The sequence below is a fragment of the Eulemur rufifrons genome, chromosome 2 (assembly GCF_041146395.1).
Source record: "Eulemur rufifrons isolate Redbay chromosome 2, OSU_ERuf_1, whole genome shotgun sequence".
Classification (NCBI taxonomy): Eukaryota; Metazoa; Chordata; class Mammalia; order Primates; family Lemuridae; genus Eulemur; species Eulemur rufifrons.
In genome coordinates this window covers 56,187,550-56,207,984 of record NC_090984.1, presented here as the reverse complement: position 1 = coordinate 56,207,984, position 20,435 = coordinate 56,187,550, and the positions used below count along the sequence as shown (strand labels likewise).

Below are 20,435 nucleotides of genomic sequence, written 5' to 3'. Positions count from 1 at the left end.
ATAACATCAGTCTATTTTATATTTTATATATTGCCACCAAATAATATTTTAAACTTTTTATATTTCTATACTATCTCATTAGTTACAGCTTTATAATTTTAATGGATAATAATATTTTATCATGTAAATGAATCCACTATTAGATGTTTAAATTGTTTTTAAGTTGAAACTAAAAGAATATACTATGGTTAACATCTGCATTCACATAGCTTTTTATTTCCATTAAATTGTTTCTTTAAAGTAAATTTGTAGAAATATGTCATAAAAAGATATAAGTATTTTGTTAATCTCAGCTTTATCAAGATGTAATACACATGCCATACAATTCACTCATTGAAAATGTACAACTCAGTGGTTTCTAATAAATTCACAGAGTTTTTCAACCACATTCACAATCAATTTTATAACACTTTCATCACCCGCCCCCCCCAAAAAAATCCATACTCACTAGCAGTCACTCACCATTTTCCCACAGTCCCCACCAGCTGTAAGTCTAACCTACTTTCTATCTCTGTAGATAGTCCTATTCTGGACTTTTCCTATAAATGGAATCATGCAGTAGGTGGTGTTTTGTGACTGGCCTCATTCACTTAGCATAATGTTTCTAAGATTTATCCTTTTCTTTGACAATATCTTATTGCATGGATATAGCACATTTTTGTTATCCCTTCATAAGTAGATGGACGTTTGGGTTCTTTCTACCTTTTGACTATTAAGAATAATGCAATGAACATTTGTGTACAAGTTTTTGTGTGGACATATGTTTTCATTTCTTTTGGATATGTACCTAGGAGTAGAATGCTGGTTCATATTGTAATTCTTTGTTTAACCTTCTGTGGAAATGCTAGATTGTTTTCCGGAGCTACTGCACCATTTTAGACCCACCGACGTTGTAAAGGTTCCAATTTCTTCACATCCTTGTCAGCACTTGTTATCTGCCTTTTTGATTACAGCCATCCTAGTGCGTATGAAGTGATATCCCACTGAGGTTTTGATTTGCATTTCACAGCATCCTTTAAAAAATTTTTATATTTTAAATTACTTGTGTAGGGTTCAAAGCATTTTACAACATACATTTTAAAAAATCAATATAATTTATAAAGGGCCTGTGCAAAGCACCATGGAAAACACACAGAAATGAATCATCTCATAGATTGTGAAAAAAATATGCTATAAAAAATAAATAAATAGAAGGTCAGAAACAGCATGCTATAAAAATTTCAAACTAAAATGTTTGAATAGCAGTTTATAATTACATAGCACTTATTCACATGTGTTACCTCATTTACACTGAATAATTATTATCTTAGGGGCTATACAAAGGCAACTTTAAAAAATGTAAAGGACTTGTTTATTAGCCTTCATTAAGGTTAATTATAATATACTGCATGCCAAGGCATTAAAAATTATTTTAATGTGGGAAAATTTTGATTGAAAATACTGACAAGTTGTCTCCATCTTCACTTTAATAACAAAGAAAATGGCTGAAGGAATAGCAAAAGGATTTTAATTGAGATTTAATACATTTTAAAATAAAAGACTTGTTAGTCATCAAAAAGCCGTATTGATTTGCACTTCCTGAATACAGTCAAACATTAAAAAGAAAAAGAGAAGAAAAGCTGCAATATGAGGGGCTATGGGGACACGTCCTCTTGATGCTATTTGGGATGCATGACAGAATAGCAGTCCTCAAAAAGTACTCTTCCAACTTTAATACACAATTTTACTTTTTTATTATAAAACCATTATAAGGTCATTATAGCAAAACATGGAAAGATTTATAAGATTAGAAAAAACTTTCCATCACCACCTATAGAAAAAAATTACTATTAAAATTTATTTTTCTGTCCAATCTTTTTACTATGCTTAAAAAAATTCCCCATACTTGATACATAATGTTTTTGGCTCAACATGTTTATATAAGCATTTCCCCATGTTTTTTGACTTTTTATAAATTTTCCTTGTCAGTATTTCTCAACTTGTCAGTATTTTCAATCATAATTTTCCCAAATGAAACCATTGTGAACTATTCTGCACAGAGAATGGACTATCCATCCATGTATTCTTATTTACCCAATTTTGGCCACTTGACTTTTGTTTATAATTTTTCAGAATTTTAATAATCTGAAATAATTGTTTTTGCCTAGGATGTTTGCATTTTAGAGAGTTTTTTATAGTAGATTCTGAGAAGTACTACACTATCAAAAGTATGATGATTATTTGCCTTTTAATATTTATTATCAAATTGTTCCTCCAAATTTTATTCAGTATACCCCCACCCAAAGACTACTCATGCACTTATTTATTTATTCAAAAATATTTAATGGGACTTCTATGTCCAGGTGCTGCACGAAGCTCTGGGGCCAACTTAAACGTGGTGTGCACTGTCCTACTTTTAGAGCAGTGCCCCATTTTGCTACTCTATTACCAACGTTGCATGTTTTTAAGGTTTTAGCTTCTCTGATTTATGGGGGAATACTGTGTTTTATCATCCTTCTAACTTGCATTTCTTTCATTACTAGTCATGTTGAACATTTTCCCATGCTCATTGGTCTTCCTATTTGCCGTTTGCCCATTAATCTATTAGAGTCTTAACAAAAATATGGAAACTATCATGGATTTGTGTGTTGTCCTTGCATAGGAACCTCACAAATCTTGTTTGCATGTTAGAGTGAAGACATTTGTTAATTTAATAAAATATGTTAGTTTAGTACTAAACCACATACCCATCTTCATCTCAGATAGAGTCTTGCTGCCTGCTCTAGAACAAGTATGGATCATTCCTTCCTCACCTTTGGGGAAAGAAATGGGCTATGAATGGTAAAGTTATGACAAATTTGCTACATTGTTTGGTTTTTTCTTGGGCTAATTGTGGGCACTGAGATATTTTCAGTATTAGACTGGATAACTCTTTCGCTATTCTGGGAACTGATTGATCATCTGAAGGATTCATATTGGGAGGCAGAGTGGTAATCAATATTGTAGGCTGAGGTCACTGACAGGGGCCAAAGACAATAATGTGTGAAATTTAGGATGAATTGCTTTTTGGGTTTTATCTGGATTTACTAAGACAGGGGAGTTGTTTGGGCAAATGTTGCCTCTTAAGGGTCTCTTTGAAGTGACCATCTAATGAATCAAGGAAAGGGCAGTTAAATCCCTCTTGGTGAGAACATCAAAAGAGGAATAGGATATAGTTACATGTCAGGAGCCAGGGGCTATCAGTTGACCTTTCTTAAAAGTGGGGAGAGGAATTTGAATGATTGGGTGGTTTTTATTATATAGTGGCTTTTTTTTTTCCCTTTTCCCTTTTTTTCTTTTTTTCCTCCTATCTTTAATTTCTCTAGGTCTGTCCTTGCTTAATAGCAGAATTAGAGAATTAGAAAATAAAAGTAATGTTTTACTAATAGCAGAGACTCTTCAGTGTCATCTACATTGTAATCTCATAATTTCATAATTTAATCTTTCTTTTCCTGAAGGGCAAGGATGTAAAATAATCCCATTTTGAATTTGTTTTCTTTCTTTGTGTGTCATTATCTTCTTTCTCTACTCATGAGAGTAAGAGATTCATAGATGATTCACACTCACTGATCATTGCAGTGTGTATTTAGCTTCATTTGTTTTTCCCCCTCCATCAAAACTTCTACTAAAGCAGCAACTGTTAACTTGTCTGATTGAGTTTCATATCTCTTCTGTTTTCTTATTAAGCCAGTGAGGATGCCAATGAGTAAGAGCTGCCAAAAAATGAGCAGACAAAAGAAAACAGAGGGAGCTTAGTCAAAAACATGGCATATAGCCCACTACTGTCCCTCCTGTGCCAAGGAAGGCATTGCTTTCTCAGGGAAGAGTCACAAGACTCTTTTCTGTGGGACCTGAACATGGCTCAGAATTCTTGCCAATGTTGCATTCTAGCCACTAACTCCCAATAACATGATATCCAAGCTGAAACCTATGTTCCTTTCTTGATAGAAGATCTACAAACACACCTCTGGGGCTTGAAGAGTTAAGTAGTTAACTATAATTGGTAAGTGGTCTACGTGAAATGTCTGAAATGTACTAGCATGTCCCTTTTCTTTGTCTTGAAAGAGAGACCATCAAAATGCCATTTATACAGAAGAAAATCAGATCTGATACTTTGTATTGCTGCAACTAACTTTGTCTGACATTAATTATATAGTTTCAGGTAATGATAGGTGCAATGGGTAAAATATTAATACTTAAGAGAGAAAATGTTGGCAGAGAGTCAGAGACAAGAAGGCCTTTCTGCTTGAAGGATATTTGAATGGGAACCTGAATGATGTGAAGAAATCAACCGTGTGACAATCTGGGTAACAAAATCCCAGCAGAGAAAATACCAAGTGTAAATGCCAGAGGCAAGAATGAAATTGGTGTGCTCACAGAACAGCAAGAAGGTCAAGGTGAGGGAGGAACAAGGTTAGGAAGAAAATCAAGAGTTTCAGATGGGGCTAGGTACGATGGCTTACACCTGTAATCCCAGCACTCTGGGAGGCCAAGGTGGGAGGATCGCTTGGGGTGGGGAATTCGAGACCAGCCTGAGCAAGACCAAGACTACGTCTCTACAAAACATACAAAAATTAGCCAGGCATGGTGGTGCATGCCTGTAGTCCCAGCTACTTGGGGGGCTGAGGCGGGAGAATCACTTGAGCCCAGGAATTTGAGGTTGCAGTGAGCTATGGTGACACCATTGCACTCTAGCCCAAGGAACAGAGTTAGACCCTGTCTCAAAAAAAAAAAAAAAAAAAAAAAGACTGAGATTCAGTGACTCTCAGTTTCTTTCACTGTCATGTTCCCAAGTTTTTGGAGAGAAAAATCTCCATTTTTGGAGATTTTGGCCCTAGCATTGGCTGAGCCATGGAGCCATTTGCCGTTCAGTCAGCTCTGAAAGGTCCAGATCATGGCAGAGACATGGCTGCTCAGAGCCCCCCTTCTGTACTGGGAGCCGTTCCCAGAGTTATGGTTATGGGACAGACAGCCATTCTAAAAGAGACCTTCTAGTTTCCCCCCACTCCATTGTACATATCCACATAGCCCCTCTACAGCATGCTCAGCTCTAGCACACATAACTACAAACACCTCCTCCCCAACAGACGACAGCACTAGCTCACACAGTTATGAGATCTGGCAGTGATGCCATGGGAACCCTGTTCTCTGAGTCCTTGCTGGGTAGTGTTCTTTTCTTTTCTTGTTCTATCGTGATCTGTTACAGTATTTTGCAACCTATGAATCAAATGGATACTTTTATTGTAATTAATGTACCCTAGTAGTGAGACTCCAAAAAACTGAAGAAAAAGTAGATCATATGTATTGAAAGCAAAAACAGGAAGTAAATATTCCCTCTCTAGATATCCTAACAGTATGTAAGGAAATACAGGTTTAGTCAGGATTCCCTGTTTTTCTACCTAACCTCAAGATCATATAGTACAGTGAGTCTTTCCCCAGTCATTATTACCCGTACAAGTCACCCTTGCCTTTAGCCAGTATTTCAGCTGATCTGGGTTTCTTGGGGGAAGACAAACCTTTATTTCTGAGGGGTCTGAACCTTTAACAGTTCAGTCCAGATAATATAATGAGAGTCTTCTGCTAACTTGTCCTTCAGATTCCTCTCATATCCTGCCAAATCCCAAACAATTCTATTTCTTTTTAATAGGATAAATCATGCTGGTCATTGATCATACCCTCTACCTCTTTTTTGCCCGTTTTTTGTTTTGTTTTGTTTTTTCCTGACTGGAGGAGCTCAAAACGAGCTCAACAAAGAGAAAGTCTTTGTTTCTAATTCTGAGGGATGACCCCTGACCAGTGGGAACATGTCTCCATTTAATAACGAAACATCCAGAGTGTCCCACCTAGAATCATTAGAGTCAGAAAAAAAAATGTTGACTGTTAACCCTTTGGTTTCCAATCCCGTGTATCTAGGCTGAGAGAGAGAGAGAGATAGGGAGAGAGAGAGAGAGAGAGAGCATCCAAGTGAGAACACACCTGTCGTGAGACACGTCCTAGCTTGCAAAGTGCTATATCCTGGGCATCTCCACCATCTCTCTAAGAACTCTTGGAGAGGGTCATTCTGTCGTCCAGAAGCTTACCACAGAAGCCACCACAAATGAGATTTTGACATTCTCATTGCTTCTCCTTTTAATGATGCAAATATTAAGGCTCAAATTTGCATTATTTTTAAAATAGAGATTTTTTTAAAAAAAAATTTCTACAAAGAAAATAACTGTCAAATCACTTCAGCAAAGTAATGCCTTTACTATTTACATCAAATTCTCTAATTTTTCCTTTACTATTTTCTCTTTTGCAGTTAATTGACACTAGCCTTGGTTCCTTGGAAAGTTATGAAGCTATTTTAGGATTTAATTAGCTGAAAGACATTGCTTCAGGAATAGATACATATTACCAGCTTCCCTAGTACTTGTGTTTTCTTTTCCTTTAGCTGATTATGTTCTCAGTGGCTGGAATCATCTTGGGTACATCTCATATTTCAGCTGTGCTGAGTCCTCTAATATGTCATTTCCCCTGACCTCATAGCAGGGTGGTTGTGGGTTTCCCTAGGAATTTTCAGCATTTCTATCATTAATATTTATAGGATTGTCATTTCAAATAAAAGGAGATGAAATAAATTATTTGGTGCTTCTATTTCTTAGCAATGAGTCATTGTTGTGACTCATACTATTATTTTAAATTATAAATTGTGAGAATTTGGCAAGAAAGTCCACTTATATATGGATACAAATAAAATTTAAGCCCAAAGTAAAAACACGACTCCTGAAATACTTGTCAGCACTATACAATTCAGTCGTTGCTCTTCCAAAGCCATTATTGGCAATTTTGTGCTTATTTATAATTTCTCAGCAATGTGAGGCTCAAAGGTTCCTATTCTATCATTTGGTGGAATCGTTTTTAGGGACTGTTTATCATGAACTTGAATATATTGTTAAGTCCTTGGTTAAAAAATGATGAATTCAATTCTATTCTTAGCAAAGATTTAATTCCCTTTGGATTAGTTGCTTTCCTGAAAATTTGCCTATGAAGTTAATTTTCTTTTAGTAAATTGATTTTTCTATTGACATGCATTTTAAATTGGAGCTGTGTTTTCTGGTAGGATAATAGCCCCAAGACATAGTAAAATCATATTTGAGATTATGGCAGTTATATCAGGAGAAAAATGGCAATTTTCAGAGAGTGATAAGATGCTAAAAACAAGTTACTACATTAAAGATGATTAGAGTTAATTTTATACTTGGCCAAATATATGCAAGATATAACAGAAAAGAAATCATGATAACGTAGCTGGACCAAACATTCTGAAGACCCTTACTTCTTCTCTAATATTCCTCTGTATGAAAACATGAAACTCATTTTGGTGGCTTAGGATTGTTTTTCTTTGACACATTATAGTCTTTGACATATTTAGAAAAGCAACAGAAATATTTCAAAATAAATAAAATAAAATTTGAGAATATAGTTGTTAAATTATTCATTTGAACTTGAAAGTGAATCCTTCGGGAGAAGTGGAGCTCTGTCCCATTGTACCTTCTTTCCTTCTACGGTGTCTAATTCAGTACTGTGCAAAGAGTAACGATTCTAACAGCCAGGGTTTATGTAGTGCTCACAGGGTGCTGGGCACTGATCTGAACACATTGTGTATATTAGCTCTTTAATATTTACAGTGACTGCAGAAGGTGAGAACCATTATTTCCCCCTCTTACATAGGAGACTGGGACATAGAGAGGTTAAGTAAATTGCCAAGGTCCCTTGGCTAGTAAGAGGTTGGAGCTGAGATTTAAACCCAGGCTGTTCTGTTCCAGAGTCTCTGCTAAGCTCAATAGTAGCCGCTCTTTAAGACTGATTTTAAAAAGAGTAGAACTTATCACTGAAAAACCTGGATGTTCTGCACATAAACTGTACGTGTTTTATATGATGTAATTCATTCAATAAATACTATTATGTACCTGATAAAAGCAAGCACTGTGTTAATGCTGGAATGCCTGGTACTGGAGAACCAGACAGGTAAGGTTCTGCCCCCATAAAACTTTTCCCTGGACCTTAGAGACAAATAACAAGTAAACAAATATATTCTATGGAGGAAAAATTAGATTGCTGTAAAATAACCACTGGAGACATCTATTTTAAACAGGGAGATCAGAGAAGGCCTGATTAGTTCACTGGTTTCAAAATTTGGTAAAAGTAAATTTCTTCATACTGAATACTCATATAAAAAGGTGTTATTATAAATTTTCATCTAGGGGAAATAAAACCAAAGTTAGTCAGTGTTGCCATAATCCATCTCCAACTTTACGATGACCATGGAAGGGGCAAAAAACAGAAAGGCATCATGTCATTTGGGTTTGCTCAGGGGTCGTACTTGGCGAGGTAGACTCTTTGGGCTTGCCCTGCAATTATGGTCTCAGTAATACTCAAGAGCACTCAGATTTTATGGTGAATCTTTCCTTTGTCAAGAAGAGAGGAAGGACAGGAAGAAGGAAGAGGAAGCGAGGAAAAGAGGAAGGAAGGAAGGGTGGATGGATAAAAATAAAGAATCCCATAATTTAGGGGTGGCTAAATTCTTCTACCTGATGGCACTAGGTTCCTGTTACTTAAACTTAGTTTTATGAAAATAATTCAGCTATGGAGTTTGAGAGAGAGTTTCTGTCTTCCCACCCCTTAAAGTTTTACTCCTCTAGTTACAACCCCCCTCACCCACCCAGCACATCTTCTCATTTCTCCTACAGCTCCTTCTTTCATTGAAAATTAGGGAAGAAATTACATCTCTGAGTATGAGTTAGATGCTTCTGAAACTTGGAGTGTGCTGCTTATGAAGACACAGCCTGATACATGGATGCCGTGGGAAAAGCCTCTGAAGACTCACAGTCTCATGGTAAAGCAGACACACGTAGAACAAATTAGCACATCACAGAGTTGTCATGTGAGCTAAGTACCTCAAGATAACAGAGAAGGAAGCTTTACTTTGTCTGGAAAGACAGGAGTAAACATGGTAGAGGAATTTAGATTTAAGGAGGGCCCTGAAGGATGGGTACCATTTTGTGTTTCTGTTGCAAATGCATGGTCACCCCAGGTGAAGTGGATAGACAAAGTGAGGAATGGGGAATGGAAAGCAGCCCAGTAGGATGGAAGCTGGGATACATATGTGGGGTTCATAGAGGGGATTTGGGAAAGCTTGTTAAGGCCAAGCATACAGGGTCTTCTGCTCCAACTGAGGAATTTGGATTCTATTCTGTATGCAACAAGAAGTCATTGAAGGTCTGTGAGGAGGGAAATGTCATATTCATAGGACCGGTGATGCAGGATTTAAAAAAAAAAACAAACCCGCAACATTAAATATCTTGTTAGTTCTTATGTTACTAAAGAATGGCAGGTAAAGATAGCTGTGTTCTTGGTTTAAAATAGAATGTGTTTTGTGCTTTTGGATGTGCATATGAGGTAGGGGGCAGGGATTGTTATGAAGGATTACAGGATTATGTAGATAAATATAGTTTTTAAATTAGAGTACACTTGCTGACTTCAAAATAATGACTTTCCCCACTATACTCAATTTGCACATCTTGAAAGAACACATCATTGGCAGATAGTCAATGCCAGATTTGGCTCACTGTGCAACTTAAATTTACTGGATAACATCTTTTGGTAATTAAGGCTTGTTCCAATCTATTTCCTGCTTTTTTATTTATTTTTAGTTTTTTTTCTGATCATAAAAGCAATAGTCAGCGGATAAAGCTTTGAAAGTTCATTGGTATAGAAAAATGTAAAGAAATGAAACTTGTTGCTAACATTTTAATTGCTTTCCTAAAATTAGGGTAAAAATTTCATTTTGTACTTCATATCATATTTTCCCATTATTAAATATTCTTTGAAAACATAATTTTAAGTAACTACATAATATTTCATAGTATTGGATGTATCATAATCTGTGGTGTTTAATTTCCCACGTTTTTCTATCATAAATCACACTTTGGTGGACACCTTATATCTTTGTAATAGATCCTGAATAGCAAAGATGATTTTCTTCTAGGATAGATTCACGCAAATGAAATTTTATTGGTTAAAGGATAAAAATATGTTTAATAGTTTAGAGCAGAGGTTGGCAAACTTTTTCTGTAGAGTCAAATAGTAAATATTTTTGACTTTGTGGGCCATAAGATTTCTGTGACTGCACCTACCCTCTCTTCTTCCTCCCTGCCCTCCTTTAAAAATGTAAAAGTGTAAAAAACAGGCTGCAGGCTGTATTTGGCTCTTGGGCCATAGTTGTCAACCCCTGTTTCAGATATGCATATATTACCAAATAGCTTCTCAAGGTCATATACCAATTTGCTCTTTTACCAGGAACCTTTGAGAGCATTTGTTTCAAAACAGCTTCCCTGTATTGTTTTAATATTGATATAAGAATATTTATTATTGATTCATTTATATACTATACCATTTTTCAAAATGTGCAGTTTTACATTTCTACTGTTTTTTGTTTTTTCACTCCAGAAGTTTAAGACTCTAGGCTCAGTTCAGAATATTCTACTAAAGACATTCATTTTGTTAGGCACTGAAACCAAGTAAATGAGTATATCTCTAATGTATAAGAGCCTAAAATGGCCAGGGAACATTCTCAGCTTCCTATTTAGTGAAACCATAGCTAAGTTCTCTACCGGAAACATTCTTCTTTTGGGCATGAAGACCTCCAAATCCACCAAACCTAAGGTTGGTGGTTGCGTGGACAGGAAGCAAAAGTTCTGCAAGTGATTTTTTAAGTGCAATAGTGAAAAGGGCCACTCTCACCTCTGCTTTTGATTACAAGACCTATGTATTCCAGGAGAAATGGGATTGTATGTTTCCCACTGATTGAAGGTATATACTAATCCTTGGAGAAACTGCAGAGATTTGTGCCACCTCAAAGATTGGGAAGATACAGGGATAACGATTCATAGCATATTTCCACTTAAATTTGTTTTTTGCTTAGTGAGAAAACTAAATGGCTTTTAGAAAATGACTGTATTATTGTAACATTAATTACATGGGGATGTCAAATGCAGGTGGTGTTTCAGATATGGTATGCCTACCAAATATATCAACATAGCTCCTTGGACCTAATATGCATTTATTGATTTAGAAAATCCTTTCTTTTCATACCAATCATCTTCATCTGGAAGGGATATCAGTATACCATCACTGCCTTACTTTAAGGTTCTGACAATTTTCCTATTCTCTGTCATGATATATTCTGAAAGGAGTTTGATCATCTTGGTTGCTCAAACAAGATTACACTGGCCCATTATATTGCTGCTATTATTCTATTTGAGTATGGTGAGCATCAGGTAGCAAGAACCCTCGATGCCTTAGTAATATACAAGCATACTAGAGGGTAGGAAATAAACACCATTCCTGATGCCATTTATTGTATTAGTCAGACTCCTGACAGAAAATAGACAGTACCTTCAAAAGAGTTTAAAATGAAAATAACTTAATGAAGAGATCGTATCCAGACTGAAGGATAGAGTTAAGAAAACAAGCATGGATTTGTGAGCTTCCCTGGAACTAGCATCAGCAGAAAGCCCTTACCAGCCTTAGGCCTGAAGGCGAAAAGAAAGGAGACAGTATCATAGGAACCTGGCAAGAAGTGGAGGCATGAGAGCTATGGTTGTGGAGGAAAGTAGCCATCTGCAAAATCTTGGTCCAGCAGGTATGGAGTGACACAGCCTCTTTCTCATTTTGTTGTTTCCTGGTCTTTGATAGAAGTTCTTCTCAGCTGTCTTATAATCACTGGTTGTCTGTACTTGCTTAAGGTCTGGAGACTAAAAAGCTAATTGGAAGCCCTGAGTGCCTGTTTAAGGATATTGGATTTGAATGTCACCATAAGGTGATATAGGATGGCTGTTTATTGAAGAACCTCCAGGTTCTTTCTCTTGAGCTGGTCATGTTTCTCTCAAAAGAGTGTTCCAGTATCTGCCTAGCCCTGAAGACTAAACGTGTTCTGGGAGCTTAGTGGGGGTAGAGTGGGATAAGGGGAGCTAAGGCCTCAGTATTCAGCATTTAGGAAGCATATGGTTACTGAACCTTCTGTTTTCTAAGAGTTAACCATGTCTCAACTGTGCCTGACACCCGCCTAGTCCAGTGGATAGATATTGTCAGCAATAAATAGTACAGGAAGACAGTCACTCAGTGTTAAATAAGGCTATAAATTTTCCTCTGATTAAGCCATTGGCTAAATTCCAAATATTTTTTAATTTCCCTTGTGATTATTTGACCTATGAGTTATTTTGAAATATGTCTAATTTTCAAATACTTGGGATTTTCCAGATAGCTTTCTGTTATTTGTATCTAATTTAATTCCATTGTAGTCAGTGGTCATATTTTTTATGATTTTGATCCTTTTAAATTTACTGAGACTTGTTTTATGGCCCAGTATATGATCTATTTTGATAAATTCCATATGCACTTGAAAAGAATATGTATTCTGCAGTTATTGGATAGAGTATCATATAAATATCAGTTAGGTAAAATTGATGGCAAATCTTTTTTTTTTTTTTTTTTTTTTTGAGACAGAGTCTCACTCTGTTGCCCAGGCTAGAGTGAGTGCCGTGGCGTTAGCCTAGCTCACAGCAACCTCAAACTCCTGAGCTCAAGCGATCCTCCTGTCTCAGCCTCCCGAGTAGCTGGGACTACAGGCATGCACCACCATGCCCGGCTAATTTTTTCTATATATATATTTTTAGCTGTCCATATAATTTCTTTCTATTTTTAGTAGAGATGGGGTCTCGCTCTTGCTCAGGCTGGTCTCGAACTCCTGAGCTCAAACGATCCGCCCACCTCGGCCTCCCAGAGTGCTAGGATTACAGGCGTGAGCCACTGCGCCCGGCCAATGGCAAATCTTTAATTTTTTTATATGAACATTGATTTTCTGTCAAATTGTTGTCTCAATTACTAAAAAAGGAATGTTGAAATCTCCAAATATAATTGTGAATTTATGTATTTCTCACTTCAGTTCTGATAGTATTGCTTCATGGATTTTGAGTTCTGTTATTAGGTACAAATAATAAAAATTTAGGACAATTATGTCTTTTTGATGAATTACCTCCTTTATCATTGTGGAATTTCTCTCTTTATCCATTTAATTCCCCCTCCCCCCCTTTTTTTCCTAGAGTGCTTTTGGCTCTTTAAAGTTGTCATTCCATTGTCTTCTGTTCTGAGGAGAAGTCTACTAATTTTTTAGTTTTCTATGCGTAATATGATTTTCTCGGAATGATTTTATAATATTCTTTTTTATCACTGATTTTCAGTTTATTTACCATTATTTTCTTTGTGTTTATCCTGCTTGAGAGTCATTGAGCTACTTTGATGTGTGGGTTTATAACTTTTATCAAATTTGGAAAACTGAAGCCAATACTTCTTTAAATATTTTTGTGTTCCTCCTTGCCACCTGCTCCTAATTATACATATGTTAGACTGCTTGATAGTGTTCCACAGATCACTGGGGCTGTATTAATTTTTTTTCAGCACAGACATCACCTGCCGGCAGAAAGCCTCGGCAATTATGTAGCTCATCTCATTTGTTTTACCTCCCTCAAAGATTATAATATTGTACTGCACTGCTTGCTGTTAAAGATCTAAAAATAGTTGTTTCCTGTATTTTGTCTAGTATTTAGTTGTTAATTGCAGGAGGTTAATTCTGGGCTCTGGGTTCAAAAACCAGTTCTACCGTTTACTGTTGGACCCCAAGAGAAGTTAACTTTCAATTCCATTGTTTTCTCATCTTTAAAGTGGGATTACTTTATACTTACCTTGCAGGATTATTGTGAGGATCTCCAATGATATATAATATATATAAAGTGTGTGACACTTAGTAAATGTCCCACGTGTAGGACATTACTTGCCCTTAAGAAAGTGGATTTGTTGGGAGGGAAACTGATAAATCAAGCCTCAGCTAAAGTTGCTGGGCTAAAGTGCAGGGCTCCTCCTCAGTACTAAGGCCTAGTGGAAGACGGAGATAGGAACACTGCAATGCCTGAGATACTTTGGCAAAAGGTGGCGATTTGGGAATCTGGATGTTCCACGGAGGCCAGTACTTAGCAGCTCTGCTGAGTCACTTAAGTTCCAAATCACTGCACAGTCAAGATAATATCCAGACTTTTCTAGTTAGAGTGCCAAAGGTCATTGATAGATGACTAGGCCAGCCTTATTGCCTCTTGTGCTGGCAACAAGGCTCTGTAACGATAATTGTTGGTCAAAACAACTGAAATGGAGCTAAACCTAAGGTGGGAACTAATTCAATTATACAGCTATTTCTCTCAGAATTTCATACCCAGAAAATCCTCTGTCAGCCCTGAAGAAAAAGTATGTTTCTTTCTTTTGATAATAGGAGTGAAGTCTACGGCCATACCACCCTGAACGCGCCCGATCTCGTCTGGTAATAGGAGTGAAATAACTGAATGCATTTTCATTCTTGCTTTGTTGCAAGGACACTCAGAGCCGCATCGTATTCTCAATCTCTTAAATGTTTACCGTTAATATTGGTAAACATGCCTTCTTTTTTTTGGTATTTATGTTGTTATGAATATTCAATTTTGTGGGTCTCATAAGATCATTTCTTTTTAGAAAGAAATTTTTAAAAACTCATTTATAATCCAAGGCTTAGTATTTTGCAGTTTTTTTTTTCTTTACCATACTTCCTTAGCTATTAAGGTAATTAGTAATTTGCACCGTATCTCTTCAAGAATTTGGCTTCCCACTTGTGCAACTATCCTCATAATAACTGGAATAATGTGACATGAAAGGGAAAAATGTTATTCAAATTTACTTACAGTGAATGCTATGTGACATGTTCTTTGTATTCTTGTTCTTCAATATTTTTTGTTAATAAGCAAGTATATTTCTTATAACCACACACACCAAAATTTTTTGATCACTTTGGCATTTAAAGTACCAACATCCAATTTCTTGAACATTTACTAATCTGAGAATAGACAGAGGCTTTAAAGTCTCAGTGAATCCTACAACCTCCCAAATTTGATCCTTTCTTGATCTTTTCTGCACCAAATCGTACCTAGGTGCTCCTACCTTCTACATATTCTCAGCATCATTTGTGGTACTTTAAATATGTGCCTCTATTTTTCAAGTGTTAAATATCCAGTATCACGATGGTCACAAATGAGTTTCCTGACTTTAATATTTGCCTTTATCTAACATTCTTTACAGAGAAAGACCATGGAGGAGGCTAACATAATAACCATAATATATATTTATATACCTCCCTAAAATGCTGTTTCATTTAAAGCCATCCTTATACGTAGTTTCATTCATGGCTCTCGGCTCCTGTGTTTGACCTTCAGGGAAGAAGTATCTTGGGGTGTCTTTGAAGGACCCTGAGGAGCTGTTGTTTTCAGAGATGATCAGCCACTTACTTGGAGCTACTGCATTTGATGACGTGAATTCTATATTTGGAACTTGAACAGATTTAGGATCTGCTGCAGTGCAGTGTGACCACGAATTCTTATGAGCTTAATTATTATTCTCTTTATCTTTTTGACAAAAAAAAATAGCCTTTCACATGAAAGTGTGATATTAAATATGTCCTCCTTGTATATAGGTTTCTTTACTTAAAGCAGGGACTTGTTTGCTTCCCTCATCAAATCCCTCTACCCGCAGCCCAGGAAAAGTTTCCTGGAAGAAAACAATTTTGAGCCTCGCTCAATATCAGGCATATTATTCTTATCCTCATTTTATGAATGAGGAAGTAAAGACTCAGGGAGGTTTGATAACTTGACCAAGCTCAAACAATTAGTAAAGGTCACAGCCAGGAATTGAGCCTACTTGTCAAGCCCCCAAGCCCATGCTCATAACTGGTCACCTCTACTGCTCTCAGACCTCGGCATTCCCCTCTGTGGACTGGCAATAATGTCCTTCTCTAAACAGCATAAAAGATTTCTGTAGTACTTGGATTTTAGTTCTGCGTTTTCTACTAGCTGGCAATGTTGGAAATATCACAGTCTTCCTGGGTTTCAGTTCCCCCAATTACAAAAGCAGGTAGGTGGGGGAGGTATACAGGATCCCTTCCAACTCAAAATTCCATTTTATTTAATCTGAATTTAAGCATGATTTTAGAAATGCAAACCATATTGCACTTCTTGATGGCTGTGGATGCTTTTCCTTGTAGGTTCTCCAGCTGATGTAGCCTCCTCCCCACTGGTTCCTACTTCTTCATCCACCAACAGCCTTCATCCACCCAGCCATACTTTCCACCTGTCTGTCCTTGTTCATCATTTCTCTCCCCACATACTTCCAGTGGGGAGAGTTAGAAGCTAGGGTGGATACATAAGACACCTTCTCAGAATTATATCTACCTAGATGGTTTGGTGACATTTTATCGTTTAACTCCTCTGGGAATGAAAATTTGGGCAGTGGCAGTCGGTGAGTGTTGATCTCTAATTGACAGATACCTACCACAAGACTATACTTTCACCAAAAGCTCTGTCTTCTTGGATATGGACATGAATGATTACACACACAGGCTCACGCCTGCTCTACAAATACTTAACAATGTCACTTTCCATTAGCTGCACCTCTAGATTGCTGTCTTTCTTACTTGTAAGTACATGTTTGAATAACATAACGGAAGACAACCTGACTACATTTACATATCAGTTCTGATATTCACGGTTGAGAACATTTCACCTCTTTGGATTTAAATCAAGTATAATGGATGGCCTGGAGAACTGCCGCATAGAAGCTAAAACTCCTGAGAGTTTCAAGCTGAGGATTTTTTCTTTTTTTCCATTCTCCTTTTGGAGGCATAACCACTTCATCATTGCTGTCAATCGAGGGCTTGGTATGGCAGGAAAATTAAGAGGAGAAAGCCTGAAAAGCACTGTAATTTCATTCCTTAAGGACTTTTGTCCAGATCTGATTATATACTAATAGGATGTTTACAAACTTCTCTTTAGAATGAATACATTTTTATATGTTTTTTAGCTGATTAAGGGCAATGCCTGGTAAATAAGATTAATTTTTTAATGAAATGTAGTTTGTGCGTGGATCTTGGTGTGAATGAGGAAGTGAATGTAGCATGAGGTTTCACTTGATTTTTTAAAACATTGTACACTATATTGAATAATTGTTTTCAGAACAAATGACAAAACAAAAATAGTCTTTAAGCCCTCTCAACTGAAAAGGTTTAAAATTTTTAGTAATTATAGTGCTTCTAGTTGGGGCAGATGAAAATGTATGAGGCAACTCTTTCAATAAATAGGCCCCAAATCTCAATGGCTTACAGTAAATATTTACTGTTCTCATTCACTGGCCGGAGAGTTGGCTCAGGTTCACACGATCTGGTGTGGGTTCAGCTGAGCTTGGCTCCAGGCTGCAGGACTGTGTCTGGGTCTTCTCCATGTGTCTCCTTCTAGGCTCTCTAGGACATGTTCATCTTACGGTGATGGCAGAAGCGCAAAGCAGGATGCAAAAACACACCACGCCTCTTGAGGCCTTGGCTCAGAATTGGCACACTGTCTCATCATCCACATCCAGATAGTCAGGGCAAGTCACATGGCAAGGGAAATATACAACATCAACTCCGGTGGGAGGAGCTACGACAGTCCCTAGAAAGGCCTGGGGTACATAATCATAATGCAGAAAGGGAATGAAGAAGTAGGAACAGTAATCCAGTGCGCCACAAGTAGAGAGACTGATTCCATTTTGGAAAGATGAGCTATGGACTCTGCTTCCTGTTTTAAATGGCATATTACCTTTCCTTTCTGTCTGCTTTTGTTGTATTGATAATTGACAGCAAAACCCCAGTCTGATGTTATAGGTTAGCATCAGGAAGTACAGCTCATCCTTTGAATGGTTGGGAAAAGCACAGACTTTCAAAGTGGTCCCAAGGTAAGTCACCTGCCTTTACTGTAAGTGTGCTGTACGTTGTATTAACCGTGGTCAGCTGTAAAGATAACCTGTGTGTGTATATGTGATCAACCAAACTGTTGAAATGTCTTTGAGAAGCAAAATAACTAATAAATATTGAGTAAAAACCAGATTTATAATATACACATGAGAGGGAAAGACATAAATTGATAAGACTGTTTCAGCTTTTTACAAAATTTTTTCTGAAAATCTAATACCCTCAAAATCTGTTTGTGTCAGAAAATTAAATGACAGTTGACTATTTTGACAGAATATATTTACCTAATTTTGAGTAACTTTTTTCTAAATTTATTAAAATTTTATTAAATTTATTTAGGTGAGAAGAGTAGTGTGGGCACTACCTATTTTAATGCTTACAGACATGTGTGACTAAAAGCCTTGTATTTGTATTATTAAAACTCTCCATTCAAAAAATTATCTTATAAATTTGTTATGGTCTTTGAGATGGTGAATTTGTCCTTTGTCCTAACCTACCTTGTCAGATTTTTGAGAATAACAGTTTTATGTTACTTATTTCTGCCCTTGGTCCTTTCCTGTCCTAATGATCCTTACCAAAATTACTATGCTTCATGGTTTTACCTTGCGTGTTTCCTTCATGGGGATATTGTCTGGTTAAACCTTAGGTATTAGAAATTAACTCTAAAACTAAAACCATTTCCAGAATGAAGTTAATTTTCATTGTTTCTGCTTAAATTTTACATTGTTTTTTCCCTGCATAGAGAGTGAATTAGGATTGCATACTTCACCTCATTAATGCACTATGAGATAGCCACTGCAGTTGTGTGCATGGGTTTGCATGTGTGTGCATGTGTATGCATACATGTATGTGTGTTTTAACCCCAAATCCTTGTTATTATGAGAACTTACCACTCTGTCATACCTAAATGATGGACTACACTCACCAGACAATGTGCCTCTGATGACATAGATGTCTTACCTTAGGTGTTGTACATTGTGTCTTGTAGTGCATGTATTATGTTTTATATTGTTTTATTAATCTGTATAAACTTTACCCAAAGCCAGCAGCTACTCCAAAATAAAAATGAAAAGTAGAGGGATTAAAAATGAGGGATCTGATTAGAAATGAATACGTTTTGGAAGATGAGGTAGTACGGTGAGGGTACACCATAAATTTTAAAAGGTTTATTTCCTATTTTCTTACCAAAAATGAACAGAAATAGTCTAGGAGGAGGATGAGCCCTATAAATGGAAGTTAAAAGGGGTCTGAGCTTTAATTCCTTCATCTAGTACAGTGTAGCCAGCACTGTCTTCCTCTCAAGGTCAGTGTGAGGATAAAGCAGGGGTGCTTAGCAGAGTGCCTCCCCCCACCCCCGAGATTCTTTTAGGCAGCCCAGGAGACCATCTGTAGATGGTAGGTAGCAAGGGAATGGCTGAAAAGGTACTTGTTCTAAGGCATCTGGCCCAGGTGAAGGAAGAGCCTGGTTATAACCTTCTAGACAGCCAGTGGCTGCAGAGGTGAGGGTAGACTCATGAGGCCCTGGACTCTCATTTTTCTCAGTGGCCACAGAAAGGTGTTTTGTGGACAGCCAGAGGGCGACTGTAGAAACACTGTGACCTGCATCACCTTTCACTTCAAAGTGTGATTGGAAACCAAAAAACTGAACAGGCAAACAAAAAGCAAAAGCTTAGCTACTACCCAACATTTTTTCTTCTAAAATGTTACTCTAATATAAAGGAGAAGCATGTTATCCCACAGTTCCTTTGTTAGCTGACTTTCTCTCAGCTCAAGTTACGTGTAAGTTAGGTTTTCAGCATGGTAGAAGCCGTTGGCTGTCTTTGGGTGACTGCCAAACAGACTCTCTTACAGGGATTATGTGGAATAAACACCCTATCATATATCCAACGGTGATCTCTATTGCAAAAGTACAGAGACTATACCTTTAACTTCTGCCTAGTTGCTTATTATTTTGCCAAGTTTGCTTACCAGGAATTAAAAGAAGACTAGGAACTTAAGTGCTACATGAAATTTTAGAGGTGATCTAATCTAGTATTTTCCAAACTGTGTTCCAGTAGAACACTAGTGGCTTGCAACATGTTTAGCAGGTGTCCCTTTAAATGGATTCTGTGGTCAGATAAGTTTGGAAAACCCTATTATACAGAGTTAGGTTTCTTTACTAAAGGACGGCTCAAGGTCTTTAACATGCTAACAAGATCGTGGCTCTCTAAGGGCCATAGCATGTAGATTTTCGCACACTTATTTGACCACAAGGTCCTTTTGTTGTAGAACACGTATTGCCATCTCAAGAATATCAGGCAGAGGCCATATATTGTAGTCATTAAGAGCATGGTCTCTAGTATTTAACTGCCTGGGTTCAAATCTTTGGTTTATGATTTACTGATTTTATGATCTTGAGCACATTGCTTAACTTCTTTGTACTTCAGTTTCCCCATCTAAAATGAGAACACTAATGATACCTACCTATATATTAATTAAAAAATTGAAGAACAGGGCTAAGAACAGGGCTAAGAACAGTGCCTGGCAC

General features: G+C 37.0%; 1 protein-coding gene across 1 annotated transcript in view; it reads left to right on the top strand.

The window, feature by feature from the left end:
• FMN1 (formin 1) overlaps window positions 1-20,435 on the top strand; it is a 353,923-nt gene that overhangs the window by 45,926 nt on the left and 287,562 nt on the right. The window lies entirely within an intron of this gene.